General features: G+C 34.5%; 1 non-coding gene across 1 annotated transcript; it reads left to right on the top strand.

The window, feature by feature from the left end:
- Positions 1-24,169: 24,169 nt before the first annotated feature.
- LOC120244015 lies at positions 24,170-24,273 on the top strand. Its single transcript, XR_005531444.1, has one exon. It is a non-coding gene; the product is annotated as a U6 spliceosomal RNA (small nuclear RNA).
- Positions 24,274-25,067: the final 794 nt, after the last annotated feature.

Here is a 25,067-nt window from a genome sequence, read left to right on the forward strand (position 1 = left end):
AAACTTGAAAAGTCAACATCTGTGCAGGTTAACTAATGATTTGCTTTCATATTCATTCATCCTCGCATCTGTACTCTGTAACATAGTTCCATTCCCTACCTTCTCCTATACAGTTGGCTTCCATGTTGGATATGTGAAATAGTGGATGATGGAAGATAAATAGAAGGCACCATAGGCTTGCTCAGTATGACATCTTTGTAGTGCCTGGAGATCATCCCTGACTCCTGATATTGCTTGGACCTCCCTTTCCCACAGGTAGTCTTCACTTTGTTTCTAACTCCTTGGGTTCTAAGCTCTGATAACACTACATCTCTCTCTCCTCTTTCTCTTGTACTTTTTTCTATATGTTCCAATTTTTTCTCTTTGTATTCAAGTATGGGTATTTATATCTTTTTTTTTTTTTAGTGTTTTTTATTTATTTCTGAGAGAGACAGCGTGAGCAGGGGAGGGTCAGAGAGAGAGGAAGACACAGAATCTGAAACAGGCTCCAGGCTTTGAGCTGGCTGTTAGCACAGAGCCCGTCGCGGGGTTCAAATCCACAAACCGTGCGATCATAACCTGAGCAAAGTTGGTCGCTTAACTGACTGAGCCACCCAGGCACCCCTGGATATTTATTTCTTTATTATTAATCCATTTCACTAATCCTTACTTTGAGTCATCGTCTGTCACATCCATTTATTGAGTATTAATTTTAGTTACCTTATTTATTTCTAAATTTTCCATTTGAGTCTATTTCAGAGATTCTAGTTCTCAGCTGAAATTCTCCATCTTGTTAGCTATATTTTTAGTATATTTCAATATACTATTTATCTTAGATTCAGTGTCTAATTAAATCCAATTTCTGGATCAAATGACAGTTTTTTTTCTTTATGTTATGCTTTCTTTGGTTTGTTTTGGACAGTTGGTCTTGTCTAGTATACCAAAGTTGTTTGCTAGAATGAAAAACACTGATCATGAATTCTTACAAAAATAATTTGAGGTTCTGATGATGTTATAATTCTCTACCTAAGATTTCCTTTTTGTTGGCAAAAGGTTAATAAGGGAGTTGATACTCTTAAGTCAATAGGGCATTGATCTAATTCAAACAAAAATTTCAATATTTGTGAAGCCAAATATTTTATTTCTGGGTTGCCCTTACTCTCTCCAAGATGCAAATTTTCAGTGGTACCAATGGAATCCTGGGCTGTTTATCATTGTTTCTCCTTCTTGTGATTTCTAATCTCTAATTTTTGTTCTTGTGGTATCATAAGATTTCCAAAAGTTCTATTCAGCTTTTCAGCCTCTTAGCTACTATTTTCTGCTCAACTTCTCCATCTCTCAGCTATGTTTTATAGATGGAAAATGCCTCAAGGAGTAGAATATTGGATTCACTCATCTACATGTTCATCCTTTTTGGAACATTTAATACTCTGGTTCTTCCTGGTTTCTTAATTTTTCTAATGCTTTCGGATGAATTTTTTAAAACATCTTACAAAGATTTAGCAGTTATTCTTAGTAAGAGAGTTGGCTTAATATACCCCAATCCACAAAAATGGTCAAAATCAGAAAGCAAGAAATTGAATAACAAATATATAGGAAAATGTAAGGAAGAAGAATTATATTTTTAAAATTCTAAATGCAAATCACAAAATGAGAGATTATCTAAAAAATAATTTAAAAAATAAGAATTATAAAATTATGACAATAAAAATACAGCAAATTTATGGAATTCCTAAAGAGCTATGAGAGCCAGAACCATTTCCCAGTTTGGGCAGGAAAACCTATTTTCTTCCCCAAGACACCTATTTTCACTTTTTTTTTTTTTTAAATTCTCCAATAGGAACCCTCGAAAAGTTAAAGCTTAGGTGGAACTTTTTTGCAAAATATCCACAGTCTTTGCCAAAGTGCTGTGGAATTTCTCTGCAGTCCTGGCCTAAGCAGGTCAGTCTCTTTGGCAACCAGAGGGTACTTCAGAGAAAAATGATTCCGGGTTTGGATCATAGAGGATACAAGATGAATCTGCAACATCTTGTTGTGTTAAAAGATAATAAAATGTTAAAAGAATGATGGGGATATAATCAAAGGGCAAAGAAACCAGCTTAAATGTTTCCCTTTGGATAAATCTGGGATTGTTTGAGGATATATTAAAATAATGATGCAAATGATTATAAAATAAGAATCCATTTGTCCATGCTTATATAAATAATAATATAAATAAGTAAATAAAAGAGTGATAAAAGAAAGGTCTTCCTTTAACAGAATGTCAACTAATAAAATATAGAAGGAAAAAATGCAATTAGAAAACAATCAGTGGTTACTAAAACTAGTGGTTGAAAGCTTGGTGAGTAACAGGATATTTATATAATATACATCCCCCAAATAACATTAATTACATAGGGGGAAATAATCTTACAGTGAAGAAAACTAGTGGACATTTCTTAGATATGTAAAGTAACAACTCCAATATTAGGACAAACCAACCTCATATTTTTCCTGATGCTGAGGATGCATATTTTCTGAAGTATTCTTACTAAACATGCATAAGATGAATCTAACAGGAAAATGTCAGACACATTAAATAGAGGGACACTGTACAAAATAACTGGACTATAACCTTCAAAAAAATGTTAAGATCAAGAAAAACAAAGAGAGACTGAAAAGCTGTACAAGATTAAATGAGACTAAACAGACATGACACCTAGCTGCCATGCATGATTCTGGACTGGATTCTGTAACGGGAAAAAGAAATAGATATTTGAGCAGTTGGCATAATTTAAATATGAACTGTGGATTAGATAATAACATTATATCAATGTTACATTTTCTGATTTTTGATAGTTGTATTATTCAGAAGAATGTCCTCCTTAAGAGATATATACTGAAGTTGTGTGTATTTGTGTTTGTATATAGTTAGATAATTGGAGAGAAAAAGAGAGAGCAAGTAAATGAGACAAAATATACCAACTGATGATCTAGATAAAGCACAAAATTTGTTGTGCTATTTTGACAACCCTTGTATAAATTTGAAATTATATAAAAATTAAAAGTTTACAAGCAAACAAATTCATTGAAAAATCCCCAAAACTGTAAGGTATAACTGAATGGAGTCCAGCCACTGAGAGTGTCAAGAAGCCAGTGATATTTATAACTATGTAAGAAGCAGCAGAAGGCAAGAAAATAAGGACAATATCCTAATAGAAAAATAGGCAACAGAGACTTTATAAGGAAAAAATACAAATGGTCCTTGAACATATTAAAATGAGTTCAGTGGCACTCATAAGATTCGTTGACACTACACTAAGGTATTGCTATTTTTTATTTTACTTCAGTTTCTTCAGTGAAGTTAGCAACAAATGCCATCAGCTGAGAATGTGGATGAGTAAGCAGGTATTGGGAGTTTGCATATAGGGGGGAAAGAAACGTCTGGGTTAAAACAACAGAGGATGTATTTCCCACAACATTTAAGTTGATGTGCTTATCTTTTCTCTGGTCAAACCGTGATTTTTTTCTTATTTGTAATTCCATATGGAAAGATTAACTGGACTCTAAATATATGGTGACTCCAAGAAATACCTTTATACCCTTTAACTAAACACAAGCTTATATATTTATTTCTCCATGTGGTAGAAGAATCATTATTATAAAGTAACTGAATCAGTGATCTCTCTACATGGCTATCCTAAAACCCTGAAAATTGAATTAAGTAAATTATTAAATGAATAGCCTAAATGGGAATTATAAATGATACTATAACTTATTCTGTTTACTTTAATGATAAACATATCAATGTTTTAATTATCATTTACAGATAAATTTCCCTTGATTTTAATCCAGTGTCATAAGTAGAACATGTAGGTCTAGTTTGATTTTCAGCAGGAAATCTTTTTCATTGCAGTACTGACTCTCCAGACAATGAATGGAAGAACTAATATTCTCATAAAGTCTAAATAAAAAGTTAGTGTAGTCTTCATTTCTATATATCAGCTTGGACATATAGAAAGATCTTTGTCCTGACAGATATTTTCTCCCACAAAAGTGCTTCATTTTGAATTTGAATTTGAATTAGAATTTTTCCCTCAATGTTTTTCTTTAAGGCTACTGGGAGATGCTAATGTATTTATCTTATGTAAACCCTTCAACATGACTCAGTCCTTTAGATTTGTGCTATTCATTATGGTAACCAATGAATATATATTGAAAACTTACAATATGTTTAGAGCAACCAAAGAACTTAATTTTCTATTTTTTAATTGTAATTAATTTGCATTTAAAAATGAATTATTTAAAAATATTTTTCCATTAAACACAGCTTTATTGCTTTCATGGGACTGCACTTCACTCTAGCCATTAAAAACATAGCATACAATTAGAATGAGCTGTAAGTGTAAAACATAAACAAGATTTGAAGATTTAGTTTGTAAAAAAAAAAAAAAATCAACCTGATAAATTTTTATATTCAGTACCTATTGAGATGATAATGGTTTACATAAATTAGTTTAAATAAAATATATTAAAATAAAATAGTAGGTAATAGAGAAATGAGTACTCATCTTCTGAAAACTTTCTAGTAAACTTCCTGGTTTCAAGGTTAAGGACAAAGTCTATCTACAGAGATATCTTAAAAGAAGCTGATAGCATGTGCATTCCAAGCCAAACAGTTAAACATACTGGCTCTTGATATTTTGAGTTTTGTTCTGTTCTTTGCTTGGTTGGTTGGTTTTTGATCACTGCCTTTCCTTTCTTATTTTTCTATCTATTTTTCTAGTTTCTAATTTCTAATTTTGTTTTCTAAAGAAATAGAGCAGCATGACCAGCCCTGGTCAAATTTATCAAAGTGGTGTTTTATTTGGCATCTTCTTTCTCTCTTGGTGATATCCTATCTCCTTTTGGCAGTATGTTTAATGCCTAGGCTCCCCAGGCTCTCCATTTAGAGCTCCAAACAAGAGAATAAGTCAGTCTGTGCAAGTATTTCATGGCCATTTATTACTATTTCATGGGCATGCTGCTTTTTCCATAGAATAGAAATTTCAGGGTTTATAACAGGAAATTGGAGGATATATTTTGGGAATGTCAGAAGTTTTGGACCAGATTCAAATGTTACAATTTGACAGTTGTCTATTTCTCCTACTGGGCCTATTAAGGGCCTATTGGTGGGTCCTATTAAAAGCAATTTAACTTTTGGATTTTTTTTTCTTGTTTGGCAAAAGAGACTGTATAAATTCCCAAAACTCTGGTAGAATGCAGTACTCTCTTTGCAGAGGTAATCATTCATTTTCAAAATTCTCATATTAGAGTTTCACTAAAAAATGCTTATAGTGTGTTGATGTAGCAATGTTGCATTCTCTTCACCTAACCACCGTAAAAGATGCCTGCAAATATTTGATGGGAGGGAGTTAGCATAACTATTTATTCCCTGGTGCGTGGGATTTCATTGCTTTGGTCCATGTGGGATAGTCCTCAGAGTGATGGATGACTCACTGTGAAACAGCTGTGACCTGATAGAGATCTTTCTGGCAATGCATTTTCTGTGTAAATTTGATTTTAAAAAATCACCATTATGTCATTGCATTCTTGTGCTTCAGTATTCCCTGGGGATGGAGTAACACCCTTGTATGGGGGGTGACAGAATAGGTGGGCTGGTGTGGAGAGCATGAAGATGAGGGAAGTAATCAGAAAATATATATAAGCATTTGCAGAACGAGCTGGCCTATTTACTATTAAAGCTAGGACCAGACACATTATTTGATGTTTTGAAATTCTTGGAAATGATCTGCTGGGACTAGTAATCATCAGTGGATGCTGTGTAAAGCAAATCCCAGGCAAAACTACCTGGAGCCTCATAATATACTCACCTATAGTCCTTTTTCCATCTCCTTCTAGAAGTGAGGTCCTTGGCACATCCTTAGTTTATCTGGCTTTCAATTTCTCTGTCACTAAAGAAAGATAAAAATAGTATACGTCTCTCAGGGTAGTTTTAAGTATCAGTATGTGTAACACTTTAAGAACAGTAACTGGGCTATGTATGCATTAAAATGTGTGATTTTTATTGAGAAAACCAAACAGAATTATTTGATATATAGCTCAAGACCTTGGCTTTGTTTTTCTCGAACAAAATTAGATGATCCTAATCTTTTTCTCATATCCTCATCAAAACTTATTGGTCTTGTGTACCCCCTTCCATAATAGTAAACACATCAAACTAGCAGCTAATTGCTGAATCTGGCATGTGAGTGAGTTCTTTTGTGCCGGTACAGTTAAAAGTTTAATTAAATGCCAGTATTTACAAGTTTAAATTCAGACATTTCTTGCTGATGCATAGGAGCACATGTACCCCAGTGTTCATAGCAGCACTCTCAACAATAGCTAAAACATGGAAAGAGCCTAACTGTCCATCAATGGACGAATGGATCAAGAAGATGTGGTTTATCTATACCATGGAATACTACATGGCAATGAGAAAGAATGAAATCTGGCCATGTGTAGCAACATGGATGGACCTTGAGGGTGTTATGCTGAGCGAAATAAGTCAGGCAGCGAAGGACAAATATCATATGTTTGCACATATAGGAGGATTAGGAGGAACTTAACTGAGGAATAAGGGGGAGAAGAAGGGAGGAAATGGTGGGGGAAAGGGAGAGAGGCAAACCATGAGAGACTCTTGAATGCTGACAAAAACTGAGGACTGATGGATGTGGGGGAGAGGGGGCTGGGCATGGAGGAGGGCACTTGTGGGGATGAGCACTGGGTGTTATGTGGAAACTAATTTGACAATAAACTATTTGTAAAAATAATTAATTAATTTAAAAAATTCAGACATTTCTTATAAAAGTATGATTTCTTACTTCCTTGGAAAAAATAAAAATCTCTCAACCATGGGACAGCTGTCCCAATGGGAATACTCAGTTGGAACTATATAGAGTAGTAGCAATCCCCTTTTAAGTCCGCTTATATCTCTCAACTTCCCAGTCTCCAGCTATCCCTTATTTTTTCTTACAACCCAACCCAGTTCACTTTCCACTGCTGTTATGGGCCCTGTAACCCAGGTATTACCATTGTCTTCCATAATTGGGTTGTTTGTAACTGACAGAACACTCTAAAAGAGAAAAAGTAGAGTTAATCTAGACATGGAGAAAAATGTCATGCTATATTTGTATAGGAAAACATTTAATTCACAGTCCCTGAGTCCTGCACATATGCCAAACACTGCTTTTAATAGCTGATATCTGTTAATTCACTTGACTTTTACCCCAGTCACAATGAGGTGTTAGAATTTATTCTAACCAATAGGAAGTCACTGAGGAATTTTAAGTAGAGGAGACCTAATACACACACAGTTTACATATATAAATATCACTATAGTTGCAGTGCAGAGCTTGGAAGGGGTGGAAGAGAGGATACAGGGGATCCAGTTAAGTAATTATCACAGTAGTTAACAAAGAGAGAATAATGGTGATTTGGACTAGATGATAGTGATAAAAAAAGAAGCTTTTAGGGCTATAACCCAAAGTACTTAGAAGAGAACAGTGTTTCCTATGGAAAATAAGGGCATAATCTGGCCCCTTTATCAGCACCTGGCCACTCTCCACTATTTGCTTGCTCTATTTTAGTCCCACCAATATTCCCCTTTCCTTAAAAGCCAAGATTATTTCAACTCAGGACCTTTGCACTTACTGTGACAGTTTCATACCAGTGTGTCACACCATTGTCCTTCCTACCATAGTTCAACGCCACTTTTTATCACACTATCTTATCACATCATTACGTTTTATTTATTTATTTAATAGTTTATTGTCAAGTTGGTTTCCATATAACACCCAGTGCTCATCCCCCCAAGTGCCCTCCTCCATGCCTATCACTCCCCTTCCCCTCCCCCCCATCTGCCCTCAGTTTGTTCTCAGCATTCAAGAGTCTCTCATGGTTTGCTCCCTGCCTCTCCCCCATTATTATTTTAAATGTTATCGTATATTGCCATTTAATATTTTTTATTTGTGTTCTTGATTACTTATACTTGATTTTGTTCTGTTTCTCCTGATTGTAACTTTATAAATGCAAGGACCAGTTTGCCTTTTTTCCAGCTGCCTAGAAGAGTGTCTGGCATATTCATTTGCTTATTTATTTGTGAATACGAATATGTTACAGATCTTAGTTAAAATATGAGTATGGAAGAGAAAGCAACATCAAGGATGACTCTTATTGCATTAAACAATTATTGTGTTTAGTGAAGATAATTGAATATTTGGTGGTAACACACTGGGATTATGGAAACCAGCTGGCTTGTTTGGAGTGGGAGATAGAATTAGAGTTCTGTTTTGGCTATTGTATAAGTTTCCCAGGGCGGTAATAATAAAGTAAAATGAACTGGGTAGGTTAAAACAACATAATTCTTTTTCTTTTTCTTTTTCTTTTCTTTCATAGTTTATTGTCAAGTTGGTTTCCATATAACACCCAGTGCTCATCCCAAGTGCCCTCCTCCATGGCCCTCACCCCCCTTCCTCTTTTCACAGTTTTAGACTCTAAAATTCTGAAATCAAGTTGTTAATAGGATTAAGTGGCTGGGGCTGGTTGAGGAGAGATATGTCATGTCTCTATACAGACTGTGAGATAGAAGGTCTGGCTTCTTAGTACTCCAGACCTCAATGACAATTCAGATCAGGCCCAAATAATTTAAGATAAGAGGCAATAGAAGGTGGAAGTGGGATCAAACAGACAAATTGGGCAAACCTAAAGAAATATAACAAGGGTAGTTGAAACTAGATGTGTCATCTAAGGGTAGGAGGAGAAAGAAAGACATTAATTTCATCATGACTTAGAAGAATCTGATTGTCTTAATATTTCACAACAAAGCAAAGTGAATCCAATATAGGCCACTTTCCTTGGGATTAGTATGCTGACTTTCTAATCTTCCAATATAGTGGCTACCAACATTTCTAAAGTTACTGTTCATCTCAGAAGGATAAACAATAGGTTCTGTATCACATCACACATAGGAAAGGAACTTAACATGTTGAGAATATGTCTGTAACAGTAAAGGGAGAATTCACAGTAGTATCTCTACTCCAATTTCTCTCAGCAGGAAGACCTTATGGTCAACTAACTAAATTAAGATGATTATACCGTTTCAGAATGTTCACCATTGTCTTACAGACAAATAGATAAGAGCACTGACAGTCGCAAAACCAAACGTTAATGCTAATGTTAATTTTTTTAAGCTGACCCCAGCAGGGAAAATGAATAAATTGCTTCTTTTTATAAATGAATTAACAAGATGTTCTTTAAAAAATCTTGTGGGGAATTGTAAAATAAAGTGGACTTACATGCCCCATTGTATTTTATTTTAAATGTCTATTTATTTTTGAGCCAGAAAGAGACAGAGCTTGAGGTAGGGAGGGGCAGAGAGAGAGAGACACAGAATCAGAAGCAGGCTCCAGGCTCTGAGATATCAGCACAGAGCCTGACAGGGGCTTGAACCCATGAACTGTAAGATCATGACTTGAGCTGAAGTTCGACGCTTAACTGACTGAGCCACCCAGGTAACCCTTAAATGCCCCATTTAAAAACTTAGATTCTTAGCAATTAGATTAAAACAAGAACAAAAAATCTTGTCCCATATATCTACTTGATAGCAAGGAAAAGATATTTCCATTTTAACTACAAATACCATATTTCTTCCTGTGTAATTGTGATGAAAACAAATGGGGAATATTCTGTTTGAAGCCTTGTATATACATCATATATGTGTAAAGTATGTCATTTCTTAATAGATGAAGATCACAATATTCATTCACTCCTACTTTGAGATTTTCTATATACTGGTAATTGATGAACCAGGTAATTTACATATTATCAAAAAATAATCTACCTATATAAGTGATTCTCAAAATTTATCATGTATCAGTATCACTTATCAGGATTTATTCGAATATAGATTGTTAGGCATCCCTATCTCTGTGCTGAGTCCTAAGAATTTCATTTGTAATAAATTACCTGGTGATGTTGAGGTTGCTCATGTGGAAACCACATTTTGAAAATCACTGCCCTACATAATTGATTCTTCAACTTTCCAACAAGAATATATCAACTATTTATTTTCATAATAAGAAAAAAAAGAATGTAGATAATTTGGTTGCTGTGAATCAGCAGTTGTCTACATTTAAGTTTATTTTACATGTCAATACTCCTTAATACAGCAGTCTGTATTGTTTGTTTTTTTTTATTTATCAGCATTTTACTGATTATTACAATCCTTGTGAATATTTTTAAAAGAAGACAATTCAGATAATTAAACAGTTATAACTGTCAGTTTTGAGAATTTGGTGAGATGGGTATTCACATATGGTGCTAGAGATATCTGTCAAATCAAGAGCTACACTGTCCTTTCTGTCCACTCAGCCCACAGAGACAGGTCCACATTCAGGTATGGGAAGAAAGATAAGTGCCAATCATCTTAGGCCATTGTTCAATTTTTAAGTTAGAGGAGAAGCCCCTTTAGTACTCAAGGACCAATTCTGTTAACTCTATTTTTATATAAGGTAGTTGCTTACTACCACTTTCCATTTCTTATTACATTATCAAGCCTACAAGTTTCAATACAGCAGACCTACCTATAGTCAATCATACCTTCAGCTTACATAATATATTTTGAGAACCCATCCTGTCTTCTCATCATTAGCACAAAATGCTTTCTTATATCAAATTTTTATGTTCATATATCAGCTAATGACCAGATATTTACACTACCCTTTGGTAGTATTTATCTCTAAACAGTGTAACAATGATTTTTTTTTTTTAAAGACTTCTTAGAGAATGATGGACAAATTACTTCGCCCTCAGGGCTTAGATTCAACAACTAGAACAAAAGGAAAATAATAGTACCTCATAATAGGATTGTAATGGTAATTAAATCAAGTATCATATTAAAGAGCAATTAGTCTGTGTCTTGCATATCAAAAGTACTATAATTGGTTCCCTCAACTACCTAGTTATGTGCCTTATTGCAAAGAAAAATTCATGACTTGGATTTCTTAGGGAATTTGTGCTATTTGGTCTAATACTTTATTGTATTTTGTCTTCTGTTTTCTAAAAATGAATGCAATACAGAAAAATTAGAACCTGCTAGATCTCAGTCTATATTATATATTAACTTGTAGAGAAAAAATACAAAGAAATTATACCAAATTCTAAATATATTTTCAAATATTTTGACTAAAAGGTGAGATACAATTAAGGAGTAGCCACCAGTATTAATATTATTACTTAATTTATTAATATTAATATTAATATTTAAGAGATACACAATCCTGTTGTAATGAGTATCCCTAGTATCTATATTGAATTCATCTCATATATATTTTTTGGGGGGAGAGAGAAAGAAAGAAAGAGAGAAAATGTGTGCACATGCAATGGGAGAGGGAAGGAAAGAGAGGGAGAGAGAGAATCATTTTTTAAAATGTTTATTTATTTATGTTGAGACAGAGGAGAGAGAGGGAGAGAGAGAATTCCAAGCAGGTATTGTCAGCACAGAGCTGATGTGGGAGTGCTCCAACTCAGGAACCATGAAATTATGACCTGAACCTAAACCAAGAACTGGATGAACCTAGTGAGCCACCTAGGTGCCCCCAATATATTTTTTCATAAAAGGAACCAAAGTTCCTTGGGGAAATGACCGATTCTAGATTGAGGGCAAAAAGTGTACAAACTGAACCTAGAACATCTTAATATGTCAAAAAACAAAGTGTTAGACCACCTTTTCCAAAGGAGAATCACCGAGGACAAAGCCCACAAAACACAAAAGGAGTTGGTTATTCAGGTTTATTTTAGTCCGTCTGGATGGCCCCTCCAGAGCACCCGAAGAGTCTTAGGAAGAGGGCCCCACCGAGCTGTAGCTTAGGGTTTATATAGGGAGAGGTTGTGAAGCCGGTGTACAGAGGAGAGAATTTTGTGGTTAGAGGTGGGGGTTGCTTAACAGTTGCTTGAAGAACATGTTTGACCCTTCTAATCAAAATGTTCACTAAAGATTTACATCTCAGGGGCTTGCTGCAGCCAGGAGGAGTTAGGTTGCTCAACCCCTGACCTTTTACCCAAATAGAGTTTGAGATCAAACAATGGTTGGTATTTCTCATTTGCAAGCCCCTCACCTTTTGGCCCAAGGGAGTTTTTACAAAAGAAGTTATCAGATTACTACTTTTGTGTCAAGGACTCAGAAGTCAACTTGAGGAGACTCTGATTAGTTAAATACAGCTATCTTTGAATATTAGCAAGAATATTGATTGCAATGTATTGAAACTCCACCAATGTTCTTAAATCTGTAAGTTTAGGATAATAGCAAAAAAATAAACATTCAAGTAAATCATTGATTACTTTTGGAACATGGTAGAGAAGTAATTATACAGTAAAATGAAACAAATGTATCCATGCTTAATTTTCCTACATGAACTATATATTAGTATAATCAAATAATTGATAAAGTTTGTTTTTATAGAAACTTCTAGCTAAGACATGAAAGCAGCAATTACAGAATTAGAGTATCATAACTTTTTTAATTTAAAATTTTTTTTAATGTTTTACTTATTTCTGAGAGAGATGCAGCATGAGCAGGGGAGGGTCAGAACAAGACAGAGATACAGAATCTGAAGCAGGCTCCAGGCTCTGAGCTAGCTGTCAACACAGAGCCTGACGCGGGGCTCGAACCCACGAACTGTGAGGTCATGACCTGAGCCGAAGTTGGATGCTTAACTGACTGAGCCACCCAGGAGCCTCCATAATTTTTTAACCTTTAGTGAATTAAATATTCCAGATAATGATCACCAATGGCTGCTGACATCACACACACTTGGACATACACACACACTTGGACATACACACACACAAACATACACACATCAGTGATTATATAACTCCTGGTGGAAGTATAGAACCCCCTAGAATATTAAACTTTAGTCTCAACAATCCTCTACACTAGATCTAAGTACCATTTTATAGGCTACCCAGGGAACAGAGTGGTATGTTATTTTGATAGCACAAAGATGCAATCAGCAAAATCTAGGGTATACAGACAAAACTCTACAGAAAAATGAACTGATTCTTCAACAAATAAATGTTAAGGGAAGAAAATGGGCAGGGAGAATCAACAGATAAAAAGTGATTTAAAAGATATACCAATTAAAATATGTAGGGTTTATATGGATTCCAAAGTGAACAGATTTTTTAAAAATTAGAAAAGATAACCATGGAGATGTTAATTACATTAAGAAATTATTTTTAATGTTATGGGATATTAAAATAATAATATAGTAAAATGGCAGTATGATTACATTGTTAAAATAATTCTTTTAGAGGTCTTTTATAGTTATATACTGAAATATTTAAAAGCGTATAAACTACTTTTGGGGTGCTTTATAAGTAGAATATAGGTATAGATGAAATAAGAGTTGATAATTACTGAAGCTGAGTATATAAGAATCCATTAAACAGTTGTCTCTACTTTTGAGTTTGATTGACTTTCTTATAATAAAATAGTAAGAATTAATAGCTCTCAATAAGAAGAAATGCAGTTTCCTAGAGCTTTTATATGAATACTGGTTACAGCAGCAGTTTTAGCAAGCATTTCATTAAATCTTTTCTTGAAAAGTTTTAGGAAAAGTGATAAAATAGCATCAAAATCAGCATTCTAATCTGCTGTTTATTCCTTTCTAAAAATTACCATCAGCCCACACTTCTACTGTACATGTTAAAAAGTTATCTGTCTACTAAGGGTCACTTTGAGGAAGCCATTAAAGTGAGAATGTAAGGTAAAAAATTATTTCAGAAAATGAACCTATTCAGACTTAGTGCTTAATCTACTTAATGTTTTTATAACTATGTATCTATTTCTTAGTTGTTAGGAGTAAGAAAGTAAACATTTACAACAAGTAGGAATATTATCTTTTTTAATGATCTGACAGCAGAACTCCCATTATAACATGTAAATTTATTGCTTAATTTTTGTGTGTTTTATTTCTATATTTTCAGGAACATATAGCAAATGAGACTACTGTACATTTATAAAGAGCTAAATAAAGTTTAATCTTTGCTTCAATTTCTTTTTATGAAGCTACTTGAAAAAAAACTAGAAATTCAGATGAATATTAATGTTATATTTTGTCACAGTGTTTTATTACTAGTGAAATTTTGAAAGTAACTTAGATTTCAAATCAAACAAAATCATTTAAATTATAACATTTGTTGAGGAGTATTTTGTAGTGTTGGAAAAATCTAATTAAAAACAAATCTCCCAGGGTACCTAGGTGGCTCAGTCATTTAAGTGTCCAACTTAAACTCAGGTCATAATCTCAGAGTCCTTGAGTTTGAGCCCCACATTGAGCTCTCTGCTGATAGTTTAGAGCCTGGAGCCTGCTTCAGAATCTGTCTTTCCCTGTCCTTCTGTCTTTCCCCCATTCACACCCTATCTCTCTCTGTCTCTCAAAAATAAATAAAAACACTAAAAAAACCCAAATCTCCCAACCCAGAAAACAACTCCACAAAAGTAATAGAGGAAGAGAACACTTTTATTATTGGCTAATCATTAAATCAGCATGTGATGCACATTAATAGGCAATCTGCTGAGATTATAAAAACAGAAAGAAATCTCAACCTTTTATGTAACCAGGCATATACATCCTATTACATATGTGTTGTCAAGATAAACAATAACCAGTCCTCGAGTAAGAAGATTTAACAAAACCATTTCTCACACTTAGTTCAATTTATTTTCTTGGTGACTGAGATTAGCTAACCAGCTTTATCCAGAGGGGAAGTAAACTTCTCATATCTTAATGACAGAAGGTAGTTTTGTAACTTGAAGCAAGGTGCCACCATATGTTAGGCACCAACCTTTCCACAGAAGTCCAGAGATAGTGGTATTATCTCCCATGATCTTTATATTTCATAGAGAAGGCTTCCAAGTACTTGAGAGAGACCTTCCTGGTTATAAAGCTGCCAAAAGGACTACTTGCTTTCAAAAGGATTTACATACACTTTAAAAAGAGGAGAAAGTACTTTTTAAATTTTATTAAAGACCTGTTTTTTTAGAGCAGTTTTACATTTATAACAAAACTGAGAGGAAGGTACAGAGATTTCCCATATACTTCCTGGTCACACACATTCATAAGCTCCCCATCATCAATATCACTAATCACACTGGTACATTTTTTTTATAAGGATGAGCCTACATTGACATATCATAGTCACCCCAAATTAATAGTTTACATTAGGCTTCACTCTTGGTGTTGTACATTCTATGGGTTAATGTATAATGACAAATATTTATCATTATAACATCTTGCAGAGCATTTTCTCTGTCTTAAAAATCCTGTGTGCTCTGCCTGTTCACATGCCCTCCTCCACCACAGTCAATCACTTTGTCATCTTTTTGTCATCTCCTTCATTTTGCCTTTTCCTGACTGTTGTATAGTTGAAGTCACCCAGTATGTAGCTCTTCCAGATTAGTTTCATTCACTTAGTAATGTGCATTTAAGCTTCCACTATATCTTTTCATGACTTGATAGTTCATTCCTTTTTAACACTGAGTAGTATTCCATTGTCTGGATGTACTACAGCTTATTTGTCCATTGACCCACTGAAGGACATCTTTCAAGTTTTGGGAATTTTGAATATAACTGCTATAAACATCCATGTACAGGTTTTTATGCAAACATTTAAGTTCTCAACTCCTTTAGGTAAATACCAACGAGAAAGATCATTGCATCATATGGTGAGAGTATGTTTAGTATTGTAAGAAATGGCCAAACTGTCTTCCAAAGGGGGAACATTTGCATTTCCACCAGCAGTGAAGAAGAGCTCCTGTTGCTCTATATCCTTGCCAGTATTTGGTATGGACAAGTGCTCTGGATGATAGCCATCCTGATATGTGTGTGCCAGTATCTAATTGTCATTTTAATTTGCATTTCCCTGATGACATGAAATGGACATTTTTTCATGTGTTTATTTTCCATCTTTATATCTTTTTTGGTGAGGTATCTGCTAAGGTATTTGGCCCAGTTTTTAATTGTGTTGTTTGTTTTGTTTGTTTGCTTATTGAGTTTTAAGAGTTCTTTTTAAGTGTTCCAATTTCTCCACAACCTGGCTGTCACTTGTTATTGTTTGCATGGTATATGTATATGTACATGTATATGTATGTGTATGTGTGTGTGTATAGTGTGTGTACAAATGTGTGTATATATTATGATATGTATTCACACCATATGTAGTTATGTGTATATATCATTATCATATATATATGCTAATTATAACAGGTGCAAGATGATTTCTCATTGTGGTTTTGATTTGCCCTTCTCTGATGATTAGTGATGTTGGTCACCTTTTCAAATGACCCTACTAGCCATTCACATGTCTTTTTTGGAACAATGTGTACTCAAGTTCTTTGCCCATTTTTAAATTGTTTTTCCTGCCCTGGAGCTGTAGGAATTCCTTATTTATTTTGGAAATCAACCTCTTATCAGATACATGGTTTATTAATATTTTGTCTCATTCTGTTGATTGCCTTTTCACTCTGTTGAGTGTTTACTTTACTATGCAAAAGCTTTTGAATTTGGTATGATTCCACTTGTTCTTGCATTTGCTGCTTGTGCTTTAAATGTCACATCCATGAACTCATTTCCAAAATCAATGTCATGAAGCTTTTACCCTTTGTGTTCTTCTAGGAGTTTTACAATTTCAGGTTTTAATGCATTTTGAGTTGATTTTTGTGTATGATGTAATATGAGGGTTCAGTTTCATTGTTTTGCATTGTGGATATCCAGTTCTCCCATCAGTGTACGTTGAAGAGACTATTCTCTTTCCACTGTTTATTTTTGGCTCCCTGTTGAAGATCAATTAATTTGTATATGTGTAGGTTTATTTCTGAGCTCCATTCTGTTCTCTTGTTCTATATGTCTGTCTTTATTCAGACCCAACTGTTTTCATTACTGTAGCTATGTAATATATTTTGAAATGGGAAGGGTAATGGTTCCAGCTTTGTTCTGTTTCTTCAATATCACTTGGCTCTTCTGATCACTTTTATCTAAATATAGAGAGGTCAAGTGTTACTTATATGTGACATGTAAAAAATGTGCACAAAAATAAAACGTCCATCCTATTCTGGTTTTAAAATATCTCTGGTAAGAATTCAGTATATTCAAAATTTGGACTCCCTGGCAGTCCCTTTTAAAATGTTTTCCCTTCCTCCATCCCAAGGTGGCTTTTGAAGTCAGGAGTAAGCTTATTGAAGCTACGTCAGATGGATTTATTACCTGGATACAAGGAGGCAAACACACTTACATGCTTTGCTGTCCATGAACTAACATTTGCGTAGTAACAAATCATCAACAGACTTTGAAAGAAGTTATGTGACTCGTTACTGATCATAGTGTACATCTGTTATTTACATAGTGATTTGTGGAATACAGAACTAGTGGTGAAGTATATATTTTATGCACTTACTTGCAATTAATATACCATAATCACTGAAAGTTAAACCACGTTGGTTTGGAAGCTGGTGTTATTTAACTAAACTGTGGTAACTGGAATTCCATCATATCAGAATGTGCCTGTGCTTCTGTTTCTCTGGTGGCATTCAGTCTCCCATTTTCTGAAGTTATGAGTGAAAAAGGGATGGTGGGAAAGAAACTAGACTACAGGAAAGGAACATTATTAGGAGATAGTTCAAAAATATCGACTTCATTCTATTGAAATATTATATGATGCATACTTATTTACTTAACATTACATTAATAATTTTCACATTACTAATATTTAACAACATGATCTTATGACTTCATAATATCTCATCAAACAGCAACAGATAAATTTTACTGAGTGCTTCTACATGGTAGACACTGTTCCAAATGCTTATAGTATTACCTCACTAAACCTCTTAATATTTTGAGATTATTCACATTTCATAGATGAGAAATCCAAGGTAAAGAAAGATTATATTGACTTAAAGATGCACAGTTCATAAGTGAGAAATTCGGATTTCAATTGACACATTCTAATTCTAGTGCCCTTTCCTCTTTTTTATTAGTCTGTACTACAATATTATTTATTCATTCTATGCTTTTTTCTTGGGTTTTGAGCCTTTTACACTATCTTCTGTTTTTATACAGAAATCCTTGTATTCATTCATGGTTTTCTTTTAAAAAATACACAAATTGAATTATTTCATCAAATTCTATGGATTTTTCCAAGATTTTTGTTTTATTTTGCAAATCACCTCTGAAAATATTTGTTTCAATTTACATTTTCATAAAAAATGCATTAAACTGACCATTTAAAAACCCTCAACAACTAAGGTAGTAGCTTTGTATTTTTCTGTGTCAACTGCCTTTGTTATTCTTTGCCTATTTTTGATTGGGCTTTTTTTCAAATTATGAATGTGATATTTACATGTTAATGATAATAAGCTATTATGCTTTAACCTTTTACATTAATGTTTTACTAGCTGTTCTGTTGCTTGTAGGGAAGTTGTAAATTTTGCATATTTGTTTTATAATTGTCCTCTTTGTGGGGCTTCTGGGTGGCTGTCTTTTAAGTGTCCGATATCCGCTCAGTTCATGATCTCCTGGTTTGTATGGTTTGATCCCCGCATCAGGCTCTGTGCTCAGAGCCTGGAGCCTGCTTCAGATTTTGTGTCTTCCTCTCTTCTGCCCCTCCCTCACTCATGCTCTGTCTCTCTCTCAAAAATAAATGAAAATAAAAAAAATTGTCCTCTCTGCTAGATGAGACCAAAATATTGTGAAAATAGAATAAAATGAGGGACAACATAAAGGGACATCTATGAAAATAAGGGTAGAATTTATGACAGTAGTGTATGGATTTTTAAAAATTCAATATACAAAATAGTATTGGATGTATAATAAAAAAATATAATTATGCAGAACAGTTTCAAGATCCAAAGTTCTGAGTAGATCTACAAGGAAGAAGACGGATCTATCATTGCAACTAAGGAAGAAAGAATAAAACTTGCAGCAGAGCTGTGATTTAATGCTGAGTAATAAAACCAGAGATATTTAGATTTCTTCCATTTAAGGGTGAGCAACTGAGGCCAGTGTGGACCAGCGGGCCATGGGGGCTAGGAAAATGCTGATTAAGCTGATTCCTCCTTAATTCAGTCACATCATATCCAATCAAATAAGTGAAAAGAAGTGATAATAGCATTTATATAGATTTTGCATGTTAGAAAACCAAATGAAGAGGTAGCACAATTATTTATTTATGTAATGCAAACTAAGCCTTTAGATGAAGAATCTTGGAGTTCGTTATCTTTTGAGAATTTTGGTATATCTACATTCATGGCAGTACCTCACTTATATAAAACTAACCCTAAAAGCATTATTAATACTTTGTATCTGATTATGTAAATGTGTTAACATGACCCTAACATTGCTTCTTTTTCAATTCCTGACTCTCTGCTAATGAATCATTTCAGAACTCACATTTTGTGATTTTTAAAAATAATATTTACCTATATGGATAATTGAAATGTGTGAATGTCAGAAAAATTTAATTAATGACATGCAGAAATTGACAGAGAAGATAATTCCAACTTGGGAAGCAATCAGTAATCAACTTGGTAGTCTTTATGATTCCAAAATCTGATTCTGATTTTTTTTTAAATGTTTTATTTATTTATAGGAGAGAGAGAGACAGCGTGAGCAGGGGAGGGTCAGAGAGAGAGGGAGACACAGACTCCGAAATAGGCTCCAGGCTCTGAGCGGTCAGCACAGAGCCCGACGCGGGGCTCGAACCCACAAACCACGAGATCATGACCCGAGCTTAAGTCGGACGCCTAACCGACTAAGCCACCCAGGCGCCCCTGATTCTGATTTTTTAAATAACATCACTGTTTTGAGGGTATAGGACAAAGTTAATAACTACACCCAAATTGGTCACTTTCAAGCCAAATTATTGCAAAATATATTTAGCTATTTTTACTCATCATAAAAGATATAATTATAAACCTTAGTTTAATTTTTAGGATATTTTATGTGTCAATTTTCTTTTCCTTTTCTGCCATCCTAAATGAAACTCTTACTCTTTTTTAAAAAATTTTTTAGAGAAAAGGAGAGTGTGAGCAGAGGAGGGGGGGCAAGAAGGAGAGAGAGAATCTTAAGCAGGCTCCATGCTCAGGGTGGAGTCCAATGCAGGACTCAATCCTATGACCCTGGGACCATGAATAGAGCTGAAATCAAGTTGGATGCTCAACCAGCTAAGCCACCCAGGTGCCTGGAACTCTTACTCTTAAAAGCTTTCTTTCGTTCTCTTCACATTGAAGATGACCAACATGACTAGAAAAGGAATTTCCAAGCTATTCTAAGTTTCCTCATTGCACTATGCTATAAAATTCACCTACCCAGTTCCTTTAAAATCTGTAACAGTGCCACATTAAGTGGTCCTTTTGATCAAACATTAAATGAAATGGTTCTTCACCTTTTACTTATTTCTTACAGAATACCCTGAAGAGTATGACAAAAATTATTTTTTCAGTATATAAATGTAGTAATTTATAATTTAGCCAATGAAAATGGTACCAATTTCAAAGTTTATTCATGCAGAGATTACTAAATTACCAAAAACTGAAGAGTATTTTAAAGCAAGTGTCTTACTTTTAGATGTTTTGCTTTACTAGTTTTAATTTTTGACAAGAACATCTCAATCAAATAAGAAATTATAATCCAAATTAGCATAATCTGGGGCATTGTATAGCCTCTAAAACTGTGTTGTTTACTGTTAAGCTGTCCCCAAATTCTCACTTTATGCAGTAGAAAACATTTGGTTACTATTTCATTGCTAAAGATAATTAGCCTCCAATTTTCACAAATTATATTTTCACCCATGCCCCTTGCAAAGCCCAGGGACTACAGACTTGTCCAATTACTCTGACCCATCTCCTTAGGTGAATAAAAATGTAAATCAGTTCTTTCCTGTAAGAAATTAACCCATCACCTGCTAACCTCTAAGGTTGTATTTCAGTAGCTATTAGGCTGTCATTTAAATTTTATTTTCTTATAATAAACCCACAAATACCCAGTTGGTCACTATTAATATCAAGAAATATTGAAATCTGATACATGGGATATTTGCACTGTTGAAGAATGTCACAGCAAATTTCTTCTGAAGTCATACTTACTATTACTTTCATCTAAAACATGGGCAGTGGTATATAACTTCATTATTTCTGTAACTTATACTTTCATTCCCAGTTTTATTCATAAGAAAAGAAAAAGATTTTAACAAATATAATTGAAGAAGGATCGGATTGCTTACCTTATATTTTATGCATCTCAAGCACTTTTGCTTCAGCTGTGCAAATATATTTCCTAACCCCTTCCACCCTTTCCTCATCCTTACCTCCACAGACTATGTAAAATACATTTGTTTGCATTATTTTTTGGTTTTGAAAAGCTTTGTATAAATATAAAAGAAATACAAAAGAAAGAAACATTCCTGAACATAATAGAAAGTTACAATTTGCTCAGTGATAGAAAGAGAATGCTCCTCTATTTTTCTTGAGAAAATGTAAATTAGAGAATGAGAAGATATGACAGCTGAACAATCAAAGATAAAGAAGTAGTTGGCCAGGGAACCTTCCTTAGAAGAAAAGTAATATATATTTGTGAGCATAACTCACACCATACATATCAGCAAATGAGAGCAATCTGAGAGCAGCGATGATTCAGAAGTGAGAATAAATTGTTAGAGAACCTGCATATGGTCTAAAAATGACAAATCATCCTGATTAGTACAGTTTATTACTTGAGACTCTAAAATGTTTTTGTTCCTTCTAGAAACTTGCTCTGTGATGATTTCTTAATAAATACCTATTTTCTGCAGGCTAGTGTTGGAATAACTGTTCTATACCCCATTTTGATTCTGCCACACTACTTACCATTTCCCCAACATTGTCTACAGATATTTTCTTTGCCTAACACATTGCCCTATCTCATAGGTGCAAAATGTCTTTTGAGTTGAATGATGGAAAGAGTATATACAGTCCTGTTTTCCAGAGCTAGCAGCAATATGGACATGTAACCTCGTTCTTCTAGATGTTATTTCCCACCATGCCTAAAACTGTCATCCCCATACGTGGACTGGTTTCTTCTCCTCTCCACAAAAATATCTTACACTTGTTTGACTTCTTGCTTGATAAACCATTGTCACTTTGCTGGTATAAGTTCTATCCATTCCTCAAAGTCAATTTTAAGCCTCGCTTTCTTTCTTTTGTTTTGTTTCTGAGATTGAGAGACAGAGTGCGGGAGGGAGGTGGTGGACAGAAGAGAGGAAGACACAGAATCTGAAGTAGGTTCCAGGCTCTGAGCTATCAGCCCACAGCCCAATGCAGGGCTTGAACTCATTAGCCACAAGATCATGACCTGAGCCAAAGTCAGATGCTTAACCAACTGAGTCACCTAGACACCCCAAGCCTAACTTTCTTAATGAAGCCTCCTTTCATATCTCTTGCCTTCATTGATTATTCTTTGTTATCAGTGCCTACACCTGTAATACATAACATTCAACCTAAATGTTAATACAATGTACATATCTGGCACTGTACACAATTGTCCTTGTGTATTCATCTATGCAAATAAAATATTAAACAACTGTCTTTAATTTCTTATGCACATACATATAACCTAGTGAACCATTTAGAATATAATAAGTGTACAATAACATTTACAGACAGAAAACAATATGCAATCAGACATAAAAACATGCCTAGAAGTTATATTACCTTTTTCCCCCCAAAATTCTACATGTTTTTCTATTATTGGTAGGTATCCACAGACACTTTTAACAATAAATTTAGGCATTGCACAAGGCACTGGAGTCAGACTGGAGAGGTAGAATGAAATATCAGTGAAGTACTCCTCAGCCAATTGGTAACATATTATATTATCTTGGAATGTTTTGGGGGGTGCCTGGGTGGCTCAGGTGGTTAAGCGTCTGACTTTGGCTCAGATCATGACCTCACGGTGTGTGGGCTCAAGCCCTGCATCAGGCTCTGTGTGACAGCTCAGAGACTGAAGCCAGTTTCAGATTCTGTATCTCTCTCTCTCTCTCTGACCCTCCCCTGCTCGCTCTCTCTCTCTCTCTCTCACAGAAAAAAATAAAAACATTAAAAAATTACATTATCTTGGGATGTTTTAAGATTTTGTACAGTACAGTTAGAGGATGCTACAATTTTGACTCGTGAGTCATGAATCACAGCTCTGTATGCTCATAATAAAATTCAAAATGCCTCTCTCTTGAATTAAATAATGTGATGTCCCAAAGAAAAGAATATATACAGTGTGAAGGACAGAGTTCAGAGACTTTAAAACTGTTCATATTTGAAGATATCTAAGCTACAATGTAACTATAATGACTAATAAAAGATTTTATTGCCAGAGGTGATGACCTATGAGACAGTTTACTTCTGGAGTATTGAAATCTTATTTCATGCTTGTTTGTTGTTGTTGTTTGCTTGTTCATGCATATTTTGCTTAGTCACTGTTTTTCAGGATGTGCAAATTGCACCTAAAAATAATTCCAGAACCTGTTTACTTTTAGTTGGCAAAGAAATAAAAAGAAAAGGAGCTTCAGTGTGAGCTGCTTCCTTGCAAATAATAAAATTATAAGTTTAATATTAGGCTTATGTAATCACCTTTGCAGAATAAAAAGATTTTAATTCCTTCTTTTATCAAATTTAAAATTCACAGTAAAAATAACTTATCTATGCTTATGTAAATATGTGATTTTAAATTAAAAAATATAAAATAAAAGGGACACCTGAATGGTTCTGTTGGTTAAGCATCCAACTCTTGATTTTAGCTCAGGTTGTGATCTCACAGTGGTGAGACATCATGGACGCTTCTTGAGATTGTCTCTCCCCCTTGGCCCCTCTCCCACTTTAGTGCACTCACTTTCTTAGATAGATAGATAGATAGATAGATAGATAGATAGATAATAGATAGATAGATGATAGATAGATAGATAGATAGATAGATAGATAGATAGATAGATAGATAAAATTAGGGTAAAATACTTAAGTTCATCCCTCTTATTCCTTGAAAATGAGACATAAACATATTTTGACTTTTTCCAATTGCCCCTGAAAGTCAAAAACCCAAATAAAGACAACAAAGTCAATGAACTATTTGATTAAAAAGTAAAAGAGGTGCTTACTGTGGCAGCACATATAATAAAATTGGAATGATACAGAGAACATTAGTATGGCCCCTGTGCAAGAACATGCAAATTCATGAAGCATTCCATATTTAAAAAAAGAAAAAGCAATGAAAGAGCATTTAAAAAAGAAATCTCAGGGCCAGCATCAGCCTTCTGTTAGTACTCTCAGGTACCCTCAGAATCCTGAGTAATTAATGCATGCAATCTCATCAAATGTTCCTTATAGTCTATCTACAAACTAAGGAAACAAACCTAACCATTTCCAGCTTGAACTTGGCCTTCAACTTACATAAGCTGTAGCATTTGGAGCTGAGGTGACAGGATTGAAGCCTGCCTTTTTCATAAGTGAGTGGATTCAGACTCCAGGAACTCTGAACTAGCCACTCATGCTTCCCTATCTTTGCTTAATTCATGGAGTCTCTAAAAAAGATAATATAGCAGCTCTTGGTTTTAGAGTCAAAACTTAGTGCCAGTGTTTGGATCAAAGCAGAAGCGTCTTTTACCAATGCCTTTCACCATTTTCCTTCCTCCTATATCACAGACTTCCAGAACATCACAGGTCATTGCTGACAGATATCAAGATCTGAGAATACGTGACCTGTATTCTGAGGTCTCTTCTGACAACGTGATCATACCACACCCACAGTGCATAGAGCCCCACCCACCCCCTTTCCTAGGAATATCTAATGATGTTGAAGAAATCTAGTAGAGAATTCAGTACAAAATTGGTTATAACATGATTCCAAGTTTCATATCCTGGAAGCTAGTTTAAACTTGATCTACATTCAAGCAGGTAATTGAAAGGATTAACAGAGAACCACAGGGAAAGTAATGCTTCCAAATGACTCCCTCTGATTATACTTCTTTCCTCAAACCCCTCTTTCCCT

This window comes from Hyaena hyaena, unplaced genomic scaffold, assembly GCF_003009895.1.
Source record: "Hyaena hyaena isolate Hyena2069 unplaced genomic scaffold, ASM300989v1 scaffold_365, whole genome shotgun sequence".
NCBI classification, from domain to species: Eukaryota; Metazoa; Chordata; class Mammalia; order Carnivora; family Hyaenidae; genus Hyaena; species Hyaena hyaena.